The 9,115-nt window shown below is 43.9% G+C and overlaps 1 long non-coding RNA gene across 1 annotated transcript; it reads right to left on the bottom strand.

Annotated features, from left to right (window-relative positions):
- Window positions 1-360: 360 nt before the first annotated feature.
- LOC123957104 lies at window positions 361-7,843 on the bottom strand. Its single transcript, XR_006821728.1, has 2 exons — window positions 7,700-7,843; window positions 361-549 (listed from the first exon to the last, which is right to left on the bottom strand). It is a non-coding gene; the product is annotated as an uncharacterized LOC123957104 (long non-coding RNA).
- Window positions 7,844-9,115: the final 1,272 nt, after the last annotated feature.

Here is a 9,115-nt window from a genome sequence, read left to right as displayed (position 1 = left end):
AAAATCTAAGGCTGATTAACAGCAGACATTTTGACTTGTCACAGCCAGAAAAAGTGTACTGAAAGTTCACAGCTTGTACCACACATAAGTTTTAACCTAATGTTACTTTTATTCTGACTAACGTTCCAATGGAAATCAAATCCAGCATTGAAAAAACAGAATCTTTGTTCTCATGTTAAAAACATCTTTCTACTTCTGGAAAAGCTTATGTTGGTTGTGTTTTGTGAACAGTCTCTTGACAAACGTCTACGTTGTTTTTTGGTATGTAAAAGCAATATGATTCTTATTTTATGCGGACGTCCTTTGTGTTTGTTACAGAATGGAAGTGGAGGACCTAATCGCAGGACAAAGACCAGCATATAGTTGGTAAGACAGCCTTTAATGCAAACAGGAGGGTTAAGGTGTGGGCAGGTGGCTATGAGAGGGATCCAGGGACTGCGGGGGAAAATGATGGCAGCAGAGAACACTGGTCGGTCTGAGCCAAGGGAATGAGAAGCAGTGGCTGGAAGGCAGACAAGTGAGCAGATTGACTGGCAGGTGGGTAGTGATCTTCGAGCACAGAGAAGAGCAGAGTTAGTCTTTAAAAACATGAGAAAGCAATACATTTTTAACAAAGTATCACAACCGTCTTTTGACCGAAGGTGTATCTACCACTAAGGATGAACAACATTCTGGCAATGAGTGGCTGCAGAACCGGGAAGATATGATGCAGGAGGATGAGCTGATGACAGACAGATGTGTGCAGTTGAAGGAGTGATGAGCTGATTGTAGCCAGGTGGTAGGTAGGTAGATTTATTTGGTCACAATATAACAGGTGAACAAGAGTGAAATTGAGTTTGTAACTCCCTTCTGCTGACAATAGACATTGATAGATATAAAAATGGTAGACAGAATTTAACTATATTCAATGGAGTAGTGATGAGGATGAATTTGAGCTCTGAACATATTCAAGGCTCTTGCAAAGCAAATTGATTATTTGAAAATTACCTGTGGACATTATTGTGGACATAATTTTCAAATAATCAATCTACTTGTTTTTAGCCAAACAGTATCATACACTTACATGTAAACTTATTTTTTCCTGTAGTTGCTCCTTCCATGTTTGTTTACCTTTTTTTTAAATGCAGGCTTGACGATTTGACAGTGGGACAAACCTAAGCCCTCATGGACATATTGGGAATGCACCTCAGAGTCTGTGAGTCCGTGAATGTGGAGATTAGGATTCAGCCCATGACAACATAAACAAGGACAGAGAGACATAGACAGAGACAGGGGAATCTTGAAACACAAGGTAGGGGTAAACACTAGAGATTGTGAGGGAAACTGCAGGGGTACGGCCGAGGCCTTAACAGTGTTGACTAAGACTATTTTTGTCACGATATCTCCTGGCTGGCACCCCAGAAAATAAGACCAAAATTAATAGTTTCATACAAAAGCCTTTAAGAAAAAATAAAAAATTTAAATAATTGTCATCCCAGAAGGGACCCACAATCCCTTGTCACATGAAGAAGTAGCACGCGTCGACTGTCTGAGTTGACAAAAAAATTGTCTAATAATCTGTTGGAAATGGAGCTTGGTGGAGTTTGGATGCTTATTTACTATAATTCCCCTGTCCCAGGAAAACACTGAAATGAAAAGATGGAAGAACAAATGGAGAACCCTCGTAAACAATCATTGGAAAAATGTTGGTATCTGCTGAGCACAAGTGCCACAAGGAGGAGCTAAACAGCTGCTTGGAATAAAGCACAAGAAAATTGCACCCAACTTGCCAACAACTGTTTATTTCAAGGCACACAATTCCTAATAATCACAGTAGTGGACACTACTGGATAGAAAGATGCATTTTCTTTTGAAGACTTTATTTTTTTAACCCTAACCCCACATTTGGGTGGAAACCGGGCTTACGATAGGCTCCAAAAGACATTTTGTAAATATCTTCTTTTGGTATTTGTATGCCCTTATTACAGACAGTAGAGAGATGACAGGAAATTAAGGGAGAGAACAAAGGTCCTTGACCACACTGGAACCAAAGATGTTGTGGTTCACAGGACGACATACTGTAAATGTTGGGTAGTCTAATCACAAGACAGACTCTGAATTTATTTCAGCTTGATGGTTGCTCTTCTATGTGAGACCTTGACCTCCAGATTTAAAAAGAACATCATCAAAAAGTAATCCCTAAAGTATCACTTTGTTACCATCACTTCTTCACAAGTTGTTTTCATTTTCCCGAGAACCTTCCTGCAGCTTTGTAGCGACTCTATTATTGCTCTACAGTGTTTTGATCCCCACCTTACTCTCAGTTCAATTATTTCACAATAATGAGCATTCTATAGAAATAAGCTTCTAATTTGAAGTGTTCTACCTCAAGGGCTATTTTTTTTACTGCATATGATTACTTTCTACAATAATATAAAGTTTCAAAAAGCTAAATTTTCAGGTGTTGAAAAGCTTCTTCAGCAGGCCTATTTGACCCGCACCTGCACAAAGGGAAAGTTATATAAACATACTTAATAATTCCAGAGAGAAAAATGGGGGAATGTAACAGAGTGCCCGGGGGTTAGGCAAAGCATAATTCATTCAATTTATTTCACAAACTGAAACTATTTCATTTACATAATGTCAGCACTCTTCCTCTCTCCCGTGCTATTATACTTTTTACTCTGATACTTTACCTCTCCTGCATTTTCTCTTACACTTTTCCACTCTGTGCTCCACTTTATTCCTGTGTGATTCTGTCACTCTTTCTCCTCAGAAATCAATTTCACCAAATATCTTTTTCTGCTAAAAAAGAACAGGTCTTACCGAAACAAGCAGAGTGCTGTTGTCACAGTTTTAACCTCGGGCCCTTTGTGACCCACTTTCAGCTGAGAACAAAACTCTAATAGAAGGACGTCTTTCTCTGTCTCAGGTACCACCATGCACAGGCAACATAATAAGCCACCTCTGTCCCTTGCATCCGTCATGGCGGACGCATCCACCATGCGTAATAGGCTGGGGACGGGGTGGGGGGCCCTGCAGCTGTGCAGGTGCAGATAAAGGTTACACACTGCAACCGTTCCAGCTGTGCACAGAGCAGGGCCAGCGTGGAATGCCACAGAGGAAGAGACACCTCTTGTGGACTGGCGTCACTCAAAAATGGTGGGGACATAAGAGCTCAGATTAGGGGTGTGACGATACACTTCGCGCATTAAACACTTAATTTCCTGCATTCTGGAGAATTTTATGCACCAATTTATGGAGGAAAGGTCTTTATTCAAATAAAGGGAAAAACAAAATTGAGGTTGCAGGTGACAATCCAAAAACTATTAATATAAAACTATAATACAATATAATGCAGTAATTAGTGGCTTGTTTTTTCAGCTTAAGTTAGCCTTCTTTTTTGGATAATGCACATTGGTTTCTTCTATAGTTACATTACTCGCAGTCTTCCCTCTGGACCTAATATTTAGATCCCAATGCACCAGTGCAGAGATGGGGACACTGCGCTGTAGAAGCTGCTGTCCTTCGGATGAGACGTAAAACCAAGGTCCTGACTCATTGTGGTTATTAAAGATCCCGGTGCCATGGCAAAATTCCCAACCTGGCTTTCACCTTCTGGCCATCTAATCATCCCCCTCAATGTTTCCCTCCCTCTCTGCCTCAAGCTAATGGTGCTGGTGAGCGTTCTGGCGCTAAATGGCTGCCGTGCATCACCCAGGTGGGTGCTACACATTGGTGGTGGTTGAGGTGAGTCCCCCCCACTTCACTGTGAAGCGCTTTGAGTATCTATGATAAAGCGCTATATAAATGTAATTCATTATTACTTTGCATGTTTTAGTATTATGCAGATAAACCTTTCTCAATGCATTTTTATTTGTTATCTTGCTTTCAAAATGATGGGGACAAAATCAGCCATTTCGAAAAGTGAGATGTCCCCAGTGTAAATGACACCTATGACTGCGCCCTGATGCCGTCCGGGGGAGATTCACCAGCTGACACATAGGCCTGTGAAAAAGCTTTTCACAGCCAGTGAGACAGATGCTGCACTGACAGGGGGAGCTTCTTGGACTGCTCCCTGTAGTGCACAAACAGGCGCTGCGAGTGGCGCCAGACGGCCAAGCGGTGTGCACACACGGATGAGGAGGTGGGATTCAGCTTCTTCCTCAGACCTATGAGGGGAAGGAAAGAAGCTCGAAAGGCTAACCACTCTCAACCTGAAAGAGCTGGTGTTGCTCTTAGGCATAAAAACAGTCACCCTTCAGGAAACGCTTCACCAAAAGGGTCAGGGGAGTTTCTACGGCTGACCCGACAGCAGTCGCTGAAGGCAGGGAAACCAGGACGCGACCGTGGGCTCCGGAGCCACCTGGATCGCCACCATGGCTAAATCCTGCACAGCGGAACCACGTCCGACAGAGAGTGGTGGTCCTGCCAGTAGGCCAGATCCAGGCTCACTGACCGAGGAAAGGAGACCAAGCGCCGCTTCTGTCTCACCAGGTCGACTCGCATGTAGCCTCCTAATGTGCAGGAGGCCCAGGGGAACCACCACGTAAGCTGCCGACATGAGGCCCAGGAGCCTCATGATTGAGAGCGATCCAGCGAGAGGAGTCCAACACCACTCCCAGATAGGTGATCATCTGGAAGGGGAGAGGAGCGCTTTTCTTCCTGTACAATGTAAAACCCAGGTCTGACAGGTATGCGACGAGCCTGGCCATTTGCACCACCGTCTCCTCCTGGGACCCCGCCAACAGCCACAGGTCATCCAGATAAAACAGGACCCTGATACCCTTCCACCATAACAGCTCCAGAGCTGTCTCGACGCACTTGGAGACTCATGTGGGGCCAGCGAGTAACCAAACGGTAGGCGGTTGTATTGGTACTTTGCGCCCTGGCTGTTCATGCTGATGAAGCACCGTGGTGGCCATGAAGAGGAACCACTCTGCTGCCCTTGCCACGGTCGCAGGTGGGGGAGTAAATTCCGCCTCGAAAAGGCCGGAAATCCCACTCCTCGCGCCTATGGCAGGCAGCAACATCCCTGTTCCACCAAACTGGAGGCTAAAGCTTCTGACGAGGAGAGGAAGGGTGGGCACCGACACGCACCGTTATGCAGGAGGGAGCACCTCCCTGTGTGCTGAGCGTGTGTGTCAATTCAATGATGAGACGATACCCACCATGCCAGGGCCATCCGCGTTCTGCCACATCGTGAGAGACCTTTGCACACTGTCAGAGGGGGTTGGGTTCCCTCCCGTGTAGGGCTGGGACTTTCCCACGAGGCAGCATAGCCACTCTCGTGGACTCATCGCCATACTGCTCCACCGGTGAGAGGAGGGAGGCAGGGGACAGTGTAGCTTAGTCTAGGTTCCACATGAGGCAACATAGCCATTCTCGTGAACACATTTCGCAGTCAGCTGATGGATTTACCAGTGGTTTAACTTAAGAAATAATGCTCAGATCATGTCTGAACACCTCTTCAAGGAGGTCTCGATATGCTTGTTTGGTGCACTTTTGGTGCGCCCCCTGTAATTGCTGTGTTCACACCTGCCCAAAAGAACTGCACCAAGTGGAAAACAAACTCTAGTGAGATTTAACTGAACTAAATGAAAGCACCCTAAGTCTCCTGCAGAGGAGCAGATTGGATGGCAGCATCCAAATAACCAGCCAAAAAGACCTTTTGCATCACAACAGGGGGAACAGCAGAGTAAAAGGCAACTTGAGATTGTGGTGGACCCCTCTCAGGTCCCGCCACTTGTTCCTAATGGAATAGTAATTGCTATTGATGGCCAGTTTGAACTAGAACATGTTCTCCAACAACTGTCAATATCTTGAAAAATATTGGATGAATATTGAGTGACCAGAGCAGGAATTACAATGACGTTGGTGATTTTTGGTGAAACGAGGCAAAACTATTATAACTACTATGATGATGCCATGACATTTAGTGCAGACATTTCTGTTTCTGTGAGAAACAGAATGAATTGATTCATTTCACTTCATTTGAATTTAAACTCAAATTCTGGTTTAGGAGCAACAGCTTTATTCACAAGGCCCCTGGGCTTCAATGCTGCATTTTCATTGCTGACATTTTGGAATGCGTTTTAAATTGATGGGCAGGTAAGAACACCAGTTCTAAATAGAAGGAAAAGGGTAAATGTGATACCCGCAGGATATTAAATTCTCAAAGAACAAAAAAGTCAGCAGCAGGATGGTAAAATGTAAAAACATCTGCATCCAGAATGAAACTGATAGTGTTTACCATGCCTGAGTCTTTGTCCTGCTTGTTACCCTTTGACAAATGTTGTGAATGGTGAGTGGATGACATTCACAGCCTCAGGTAATCAACAACTGGCTCCCTCATTACCATCGCAATGAACTATTATAGCTCACACACAACCTCTGACATACAAACACGTGACCCCCCCACCACACACACACACACACACACACACACACACACACACACACGTGCGGGGTGGCTACTATAATTATACAAAGTGTAATCATTCCTGGTGGCCAAACCAGAACTAAACCTTCTTCCAATTAATTCGAAAACAGTTTTAATTAAGGTGATAAACATTTAAATTGCTTCTGGGAGATCTGTATTGCATTTTACTCTCTTTGTCTCTGCTGTTTCCCTCTATCATCTCGCTTACCCCCCTTACTAGCCTTCTCCTCTTCTAGTCTCTTTCATCTGTCTTTCTTTGCTTGTGCTGCAGCATCTTCCTGTCTCTTCTCCATCTTTCTTTCATGTCTTTCTGTTTTTGTCTGTCATCAGCGGATGAGGATTACCTCTTTGCCAGCCAGCACAGTATTTCCCTTGTGAAAAGTGAGTAGTTCAGCGTTTCAATTGGCCCACTCCCTTTGATTCAAATTTTAAGTCCCTTTCCATTCTCTGGCACTTGACCCCCCTCCCAACGCCACCCCAGTACACATTCATTGGTGCCGTGCCTTTCCCGGGCTCCCACCCAAACACTCTCTGTGAGAAAGCAAATCCTGCACATGTCCTCCTGTGCTGGAGCATTAGGGAGAACATTGCATTTGTGTTGAGAGGGATGATCCATCTGAGGCCCTGTTGTTCCTCTTCCCATTCACGAAATACATCTCCATTGATTGCCACTGTGTTTACTGTAAGGCCAATTGTGCTCATGCTCCAATGCTTCCAGTAATAAGCAAGAATGTGTCCCATTCTGTGGCCCTCTCAGACTATGGATTGTCAAAAGCCTGGCCTGCAGTTTGGAAATTTAGAATGACAGATGAGAGGGAGTTTCTGTAGCCAAGGCTGTAGCAATGTTACAGTTCCACCCAGCCATAGTCGTCCAGAGTCAGACAAACCCTTAAATAACTTTTGAAGCATATTCTAGGAGAAAAGTTGACTTCTTACGAGAGCCAAATGCTGAATTCTTTAATGTTAATAATATTCTCATGATTTCACCCCTCAGTATGAGGAACCATAGTAAAAACACTACATCTAGCATATTTACCACACTTGGACACACTATATTGTGCTATTGAGAAATGTTGATCAGATCATTGTGTTGAGATCACAGGGATCACAGTGTTTCCCAGGAATAACCCCAAAAATCCTCTACTTAAGAGTGAAGTCTGCCCATGAACCTAGCTGCAGCTACAATTGGTCAGTGACCTGTGACCTCTGAAATCACCTAATTTATAAAAAAAAAAAAAAAAATACGCAGCACATTGCTATCTTTCTCTCTTCCCTTACCTGTCTTCTACTCTTTTTCTGGATGTGACCTGGACACCGGCCTGACCCAGCGGCCGCAGCAGTCTTCCAACATGGCCTGCTTGGAATCGCACTCTTTAGTCTTAACATCTGCAAAATAAAGTCCAGCTTAAGATTCCTGCAACAAGGTCAGTTAGCCAAGCCTTTGACTCTGTGGAGAACAAAGTACGATCATCTGTACGATCAGAACATGATCCAGCAAAAGACGGCAACTGAACCACAATTCTTCCCCGCCTGGCTGAATCCACCACAGACCTAGCAAGGCAACTTTTTCTTTATAGACTGGTAACGTGAGTGGGCATTTAGAGCTTCACGTAGCTTAACTTAACATTACTTGGCTACAAGTCAGTTTAGCTTTTGTAAATATACGTGTACATTCATGTGTTTTTGATTGATATTTTAATTGTTGTGATCATTGTTAATTGAGATTTTAATATGAGCAGAGTTCTCAGTCACCGCTAAATTGTTGTTAGAAATGTTTTGCTTCACACTGACACACAGTCTTTGCATTTTAACTTTGCCCCGTTACACAGATTATGTCAGGATTTCGTGGGTGAGTGCAGAGGAGGGGAGAGCCCAAACGCAAGACACTGGAGCAGAGATTCAGTTCAGGGTTTTAATACTAACAAAAAGCAGGATCTCAGGCCTACATGCAGTAGAGGGATCCAAAATCCAACAGGCAGAACACTCCAAACACGAGTAATAGTGTAAACACTACAATGACCAGACGCAGATTAAAGAGAAACACCAAACATAAATACACCAGGGACTAATGAGTGGGGCGGGAGCAACACAAGTGACAGGGATCAGGGCTAACGAGGCAGGCAGAGAGACAGCAGGGAAAACAGAGAGACACTTACAGATGCAAAACACAAGACCATACATTAACTGGAACTCAAAGTATTTAGTGGACAAGCAAGCAGAGGAATTACTGGGAGAACACACACAAGCAAATAGATCACAAATAAACTACCACCAACAAGGAACACAGACAGAACTCAGAGCAGACATGGGTAAAACAACAACCTACACAGAAGTACACAGACCAGGAGTAACACTAAGACATGAAACCAAAATCAAAACACAGAGTGCAAACTAGCCATGGCTGACAGGCAGAATGTGACAGATTACGTAAACATAAACCTCTGATTTGGCCTTAAAACCAACCGTACATGGAGAGAGAAACTCAAAGTTTTTCCTGTCTGACCACCTGTATTCATGATCTTACCCGCGAGACACACAGGCAGGAGAACAAAAGCACACGCACACACACACGCTCACTGCACTTATCACACACACATCTCTTTGTTTCTAGTTTAGTGCAGTTTAGTGTGTTTTTTGTTTATCTTTTTTAAAATAAATGCTTGTGTATACATGCTGGATTCTTTTATATTGCAT

This window comes from Micropterus dolomieu, linkage group LG19 (assembly GCF_021292245.1).
Source record: "Micropterus dolomieu isolate WLL.071019.BEF.003 ecotype Adirondacks linkage group LG19, ASM2129224v1, whole genome shotgun sequence".
NCBI classification, from domain to species: Eukaryota; Metazoa; Chordata; class Actinopteri; order Centrarchiformes; family Centrarchidae; genus Micropterus; species Micropterus dolomieu.
Note: the sequence above shows the minus strand (reverse complement) of the source record. Positions and strands in the feature narration are given on the sequence as shown.